The sequence below is a fragment of the Conger conger genome, chromosome 11 (genome assembly GCF_963514075.1).
Source record: "Conger conger chromosome 11, fConCon1.1, whole genome shotgun sequence".
In the NCBI taxonomy this organism is placed as follows: Eukaryota; Metazoa; Chordata; class Actinopteri; order Anguilliformes; family Congridae; genus Conger; species Conger conger.
This window is the reverse complement of record NC_083770.1, coordinates 13,895,047-13,902,305: the sequence shown is the minus strand read 5'-3', so window position 1 is coordinate 13,902,305 and position 7,259 is coordinate 13,895,047. Positions and strand designations below refer to the sequence as shown.

Below are 7,259 nucleotides of genomic sequence, written 5' to 3'. Positions count from 1 at the left end.
GTTAGAAAGTTGCCCACACCTTTTTTGTTAGCGGGTCAAATTTGACCCATGATTTATCTCAGCCCAAAACACACAAAAAACTATGATTATCATCCAATATTGTTTTTTATACTTATTTTTTATAACCTTATTATGCACTCATAACCATACAATCAGTGCTTTAAATTGTATTTTGCCAGACCATTAAAATATACCACTTGTTTTCAGTTAAAAAAAAGTTTAAATTCACTCATTATATTTCCTATAGTGAAGACAACGGGTAATAATTATTATAACAGACTAATATTAGAACACACTTTTTATAATAAATAGCTTGTGGGTTTTTTAGAACTTCATATTATTAACTATAGTGACATCTGTGGTGTTACAGGTCAAAAGCAACTCGTATAGATCTATATTAGAAGAAAGGTCAAAGGTCAAAAGTTTATTTTTCATAAAACCAAACTTTATTTTGTTCAATATAGCAGATGCAAATTGAACACGGTCATGAACAAGATTTTGTGTGTGTGTGTGTTCAAAATAACACATTCAAATTGAACATTGAATAGGGACAAGATGGTGTGTGTGTGTGTGTGTGTGAGTGTGTGTGTGTGTGTGTATATATGTGTGTGTGTGTATGTGTGTCTATATGTGTGTGTGTGTGTGTGCGTGTGTGTTTGTGTATGTATATATACCCCTAGAAGCTTAAACCCTATTTTGTTCCACTGAAGACCTTGTGGTAATTGAGGAGGCATGTCCTGTCCCCACTGGCCACACTGTACTGCCTCACTCTTACCCCAGTTAACTCTGGCAGAGGAAGCTCTCTGATAAGTACTGATACTGTCTGCTAAGGCCTTAACATCCCTGACCAGAACTAGAGCACCATTCGCTTTATGCTATAAAAAAACACCCATATCCCTGCACAGCTCAACCAGATTCTGCTGGAGTCCCGCCCTGTCTCTCCACACTAGCTCACTTTCAATGTCCCTGATGCTGCTCCAAACCTGCTAGCACCCTCCTCCATTCTGCTGACGTATACTGCTGGCAGAAATGTCTCATATGGGCCTTACCGGTGTCCCACCATTGACTAATATAATCAAATTCCGCCTTCCTCAGCCTCCTCCTGGCCCAAAATTCCTCACAACTAGAACAAAAGGAGGCATCATCCAGAAATTTTACATTAAACTTCCAGTATCTGCTGTAACCAAATGTGTCCAAGCCATGTGTCCACCAATGTGCTGTCTTGCACTACATTTTTTAGGACTTGCACAGGTCCAAGATGTGGCTCAACCCCACTCCTGTCTCTTATGAAGTCCAAAGTGCAGTTCTAGTCCCCCACTACAACCAGAAATACCTCAGGACTTAAACTGGCTCGCTCCTGCCTCACCTGCAGAGATTTACTCTCTCCCTGTCTATGTTAGGGGCATACACATTAATAAACAGAGACCCTTTGGACCCTTTTTACCAGTAAAAGCCTGTCCTTACACTGCCCTTACACACCTCTTGTGTGAGAGTATAGTAACACCTAACCCAGGTGCAACAAAACAGCCACACCCGCACTCAGATTTGTACTATGACTCGTGGTTAAGCCCCCTGTCCACTGTCTCCCCATTCCTCACAGATGTAGCTGTGTAACACTCAGTGTATACCTCCTCTTAGGTGTTAACAAAACATCGTCATCGTGCCTGACCTGCTGACCTCAAAACCTTTTTTATGTAGCTTTAGATAGGGGGTGAGTTATCAGTGAGTGAGTGGTTGCTGTTATCAGGGAGAAACCACATCTTCCCCCTGTTTTTATGCTCTCTGAGTGACATGAAAGAGTGTGAGAGGGTGTGAATGTGTCACCGCTGTGGTAGACAAAACCTCTTGAAAACAGTATGGAAGTATGGCTTGGATGATTTTCCTGCAGAATAATTGTTCAGAAAACAACAACTGCATTGGCTGGATTTGCAACAACTGTACTGTAAGTAAGGCAGCACGGATGGTGCAGTGGGTAGCACTGCCGCCTCACAGCAAGGAGGTCCTGGTTTCGAATCCCCGTCGGCCGTGGCCTCTCTGTGCAGAGTTTGCATGTTCTCCCCATGTCTGCGTGGGTTTCCTCCGGGTACTCCGGTTTCCTCCCACAGTCCAAAGACATGCAGGTTAGGCTGATTGGAGAGTCTAAATTGCCCGTAGGCATGAGTGTGTGAGTGAATGGTGCATGTGCCCTGCGATGGACTGGCGACCTGTCCAGGGTGTATTCCTGCCTTTCGCCCAATGTATGCTGGGATAGGCTCCAGCCCCCCTGCGACCCTGTTCAGGATAAGCGGGTTCAGATAATCGATGGATGGATGGATGGATGTACTGTAAATGGAGAATCAAGCAAGGTAGTTGAGACGGTATGGAGCCTGAGGATGGTATGGAGAAATGGACTGAGACTCAGAGTGTCAGAAGGAATGGGGGGAAGAGTCAGATCTGAGTAGTTGAGGGGAAGGCGTGCTTTTGAAAAGGCAACTAGCCTTTGATGTTATTGTCATGATGTTATTGGACAAGAGTTCAGAAACAAAGTGAATGGAAGGTGAATAATGATTGTATTTAGCAAGAGCAACATCCAAATTCTTAATGGTGTAGGGAAGTGAGGCTCAGTGCGAAGTCGTCAGCACGAGGCTTATGCACTATACACGTGCGACACGCACATCTTTTTTTTCTCAGGCACGATATATTGCAAAAATGTGCTAATCATGTGCCTTCCACTGTTGTGACGTCACCTACCCTACACTGCACTGCTGATAGACAATAGAATAGGCCTACTATAGTTACTGGTATTTAGATTAGTTTACAACCACATTAAGGATTAAGGATTTATAAAGCAGTTATACCCCACATTGAATAAACACATGCTATTATTGACATGAATCCAGAAATGTGACTCACCACATAGGATACGAGCAGCAGGTTTATGTGAGCATTTTCCTCCTGGCTTTCCCTGCAGCAAAACTCAGAAATAATGTCTTTGTCATCCCATTTCGATACAACGTCCTTTTCGATTGCGAGGATGGCAAGTCCACACAGTCTCTCCTGGGCCATGGTAGTCCATAAGTAATTCTTAATAACTTCGAGAAACTGCACTCCCCAGATGCAACTGTGACAGGGAAGAGCAACCTCAACATTAGGAGCCGGTCTCCCAGCGTGTGCCATCAAGCCCCTCCAGCTGGTCCAGAATGCTGCAGCCCTCCTGATCACCAGCCAGCCCAGGTCGGCTCATGTCACCCCGCTTCTCATTGGCCTCCACTGGCTTCCTATTGCCGCACGCATCCGTTTCAAGGCCCTAGTGTTGGCATTTCAGGCTGCTAAGGGGATTGCCCCACCTTACATACAATCCCTGATCACTCCCTACTCCCCAGCTAGACCACTCCGGTCTGCCAGCTCTGGTCGCCTTACGGTTCCCTCTCTACGTGCACCTGGCGGTCGAGCTGCACGTTCACGCCTGTTTTCCGTTCTGGTTCCTCAGTGGTGGAATGACTTGCCTACCACTGTCAGAACAGCAGAATCCCTCCCCCTATTTCGACGCAGACTCAAAACCCACCTTTTCAAACTCTACCTTAGTCCTCTCTCCTGATTTCCCCTGCCCCTCCTTTCTGATATCCCTATCCTTGTCTAACCCCCCCCCCCCCCCAAAAGAAAAAAATAATAATAATATGCACTTATGATGACAACTATGTTTAGAACAGCATTTCATGTGTATTTTGCTAGTTTCTGGATGTGATGCTTTGACTTATGGTAGAACCTATGCACTTGTAAGTCGCTTTGGATTAAAAGCGTCTGCAAAATGGCTAAAATGTAAATGTAAATGTAGTGCTGCGAGGGCCTGGTCCACTATTGCAATGAAATATTCAGTTTCGAATACTCGCTCTGGGGTTAGTGGGGTAGGTCGAACATCTCTTCTCTGTTTCACACGTGATTCCCTGAATACTGCATCAACATCCATCTCTGAAGCAAGAGGCAAATCCAGTGTCTCTGTATTTTTCCATTAATTGAATTCGTCCCTTTGTGAGGTTGAGGAATGGCGGAGAGCCAGGCGCGACTAAGGGAAATCCCTTGATCTCTTATGTGATGTCAACTTGTCACTTAAATGACGCCAATCCTTGCTCCCCTTATCAGCTAGTTGTGCTCTTTACGTTGAAAAGTTTGCAGCAAAAGCAAAAGACTGTGTCTATTTTTTTAGAACCGTATCACTAACTGTATATACAATTTGGCGAAAATTATATATACGGTTGGATAACTTAGTTTGTAAGTTTTTCATTCTATTAATACGTTATGCAATATTTTTAAGTATTCCTGCAGTGTTTTATTCATGAATAACACTACTTTCTCTCTTAACGCAGTGTCACGCCGTGCTGGGCGTGCTCACTCCACCTTTGACAGATTAAGTTTGGGCGGTCTCTCTCCCTCCAGTCTGAAGGGGGAGCTGTCTGGTTTTGGGCCATCTGGGCTAGCCAGCAGCTGATTGGCGGGACTGCTTAAAAACATCTCCTGCCAGTTGTTCGCTCTCTTTGGCTCTGTTCTGCTCTGAAGCTGGGGAACATTTGTCTGTATAACAAGGGGAAGAAGGGGGAAAGGGAGGGGAAGAAGGGGGAAGAAATTCCAGGAAGTCGCCGGTTCGAATCCGCGCCGGCACAAAAGAAAAGTGCAAATATTTTGGTTCTTTTGTATGTTTTGTTTCTTGTAGGAGTATAGCAATTTAAACTTTACCCAAAAAACTGTTATTTAACTACATTGACTATCCTATGGCCTTGTTTCCTATGGCTTTTAGAGTAGTCATTATTACATTACATTACATTACATTATTGGCATTTGGCAGACGCTCTTATCCAGAGCGACGTACAGTTGATTAGACTAAGCAGGAGACAATCCTCCCCTGGAGCAATGCAGGGTTAAGGGCCTTGCTCAAGGGCCCAACGGCTGTGCGGATCTTATTGTGGTTACACTGGGATTAGAATCACCGGCCTTGTGTGTCCCAGTCATTTACCTTAACCACCAGGCTACAGGCCGCCCCTTTTGGGACTGCTTTGTATTGAACAGATTGAGAAAAACTCATGATGGGCTCTTCAAATTTACAAATAATCATAGCTATAAAAAAATAATAATAATGAAATAAATAATAATAATAATAATAATAATAATAATGGTTTGCGAGAAAGCTAGGAGTAGAGAATTATTTGTATTTTTATTATCATTATTACCTTGCTAGCTAACTATGAAAACTCTGTGTTCTCTCTCCCAACCAACCTTTCAACCAATCGACCTCGTGAATTTACACTAAACAGTCAGCAGGTGAAGCTCTTTAACGCCAATAATAAGAGTCTGTGCACAACACAATATGATCAACACATAAATAGGATACGACAGCTACATGTTATATGGTTAAACAAATTAAGGCTATTTCAAGTGACATATGCTGGCTGTAAGGACCACAACTTCCAATTTTCGATACATTACAAGAAAAAAGGAGGACCGTTTTTTTATTCATTACAAAAATGCATATTTAATTGAGATGACATATAGTGAACTTGGCTATTTATAGCTAGCTAGCTAGCAATGTTAGCAGCAAAACCGATCGACTTAGCTGGCTGCCGATCTATCATAAACAAATATTAGTTCGTGTATTTGTAAAAAAAACTAAAACAAAACCTGCATGTAAACTACATAGCACATGAGTAGTGTTGATTATGTTTATTATTAACGTATTCCATTCCATGCAAATATTTCATTTCAATATTTCATTTCATTGCTGATCTGTCTGTGGAATCATGTTGGCTCCACGCTCTTTCTTCGCAACAGCTTGATGATATAGCAACAGTAACTAAGCGGTGAAAATACCACGGTTTGTCGCATCTATGAATCTCTGGCCAGTTACAATGTATTGCTTTTGTGTTTAGTGATTGTGTTGAACCTGCAGTTGTCTTAGTGAGTAGTTTACACATACTTTTATATTTATAATATATATATAATATATATAATATTATATATAATATATATAATATTATATATAATATATATAATAATTATTTCAGGACTATTAGATTTCCGTTTTTGGATGAAATTCTAGGTGGAGCTTTGGGCTGCGCTAGCACAACTTTTTAGCATTCGGTGCCGTTGCCTCCGATCCAGGCGGCTGCAACAGAATACTGAAATCGCGCGTGCTAATGTCAGGCTACATTTGCAGTGCTCTTACGCGCTAGTGTGCTATCGTGCTAATACACCAAACTCTTTGTGGAGTAATAAGCCCAGCTTTTTGCGACTGTTGTAAGCAAGCTACCTGGCACGGATGGGGCATTAGCCAGCAGACTGCACATAGCTCGTCTCTCGCCGGCTTGAAGAGTGTCTGCGAGCCGTTCTGCGGTGTCCTTGGCTGCTATCAAGTCCTCTGCCGGCGGATGTAGGCGAAGGCCGCCAGGCCCAGGCACACCAGCAGGCACAGAGCGCTTATCAGCAGCACAATGGTCAACCTGGTGCCGTCTATCGAATTTCCAAGGCCACCTGGAGCCAGGCTGAAGCTGATGGGTCTCAGGAGCTCCTGTCCCAGGGCGGAGTTCTTCAGGACGAAGCTGAGGTTGACTCCCGGTCCGGGGTCCTCCACCGTCACGCTGGTCCGCAGGAGGAAGAGCCCATCCTCCCCGGGCCCGGACACCTCCTCCTGGGTGCTCAGGTTCGTCCCCGGTGTGCCCGTCCACTGGACCTGGGGGGCCGGGTAGCCCTCGCTCTCAAACTGCAGGCTGATGCCGCTACATTTCACCTGGATGTTAAGCCTGGGCTCGGCGTAAGGTGCTGCGTACTCCAGCTGGACCTCTCCCTTGCCGGATCCCTGTAGGCTGCTGACGGTGCAGAGGTACCGGCCCGTGTCCGCCGGGCCGACCCGCTGCAGCCGCAGCGAGGCGTTCCCGGCCTGGAGCAGGGCGGGGTAGAGCTCGGTGCGGCCCGCGTAGTTCGGGCTCTGCTTGTCCAGCTGACTCCGCCCATAATAGAAGCTGTGGACGACCTGCTGGTCCTCTGACCTCTGCCACGTCACCACCAGGCTGTCCAGCCCCTCCTTGGGGTCCGGAGTGTAGCTGCACCCCAAAACCACCGGCTGACCCAGCACCGCCAACACCCTTCGCTGCGGGACAGTCACCTCGAAGGAACCTGTGAAGCGAAGCAGAGAGAGAACTGTCGCAAAGATGAGAAACATGCCACGTCAACGTCAGAGGCAACCTGGACGAACGCTTTCTTTCAGTAAAGTAATCTCAGAACGCGGGAACACT

The 7,259-nt window shown here is 45.2% G+C and overlaps 1 protein-coding gene across 1 annotated transcript in view; it reads left to right on the top strand.

Annotated features, from left to right (window-relative positions):
* LOC133139930 (uncharacterized) overlaps window positions 1–7,259 on the top strand; it is a 131,804-nt gene that overhangs the window by 43,152 nt on the left and 81,393 nt on the right. The gene's annotated exons all lie outside the window — the stretch shown is intronic.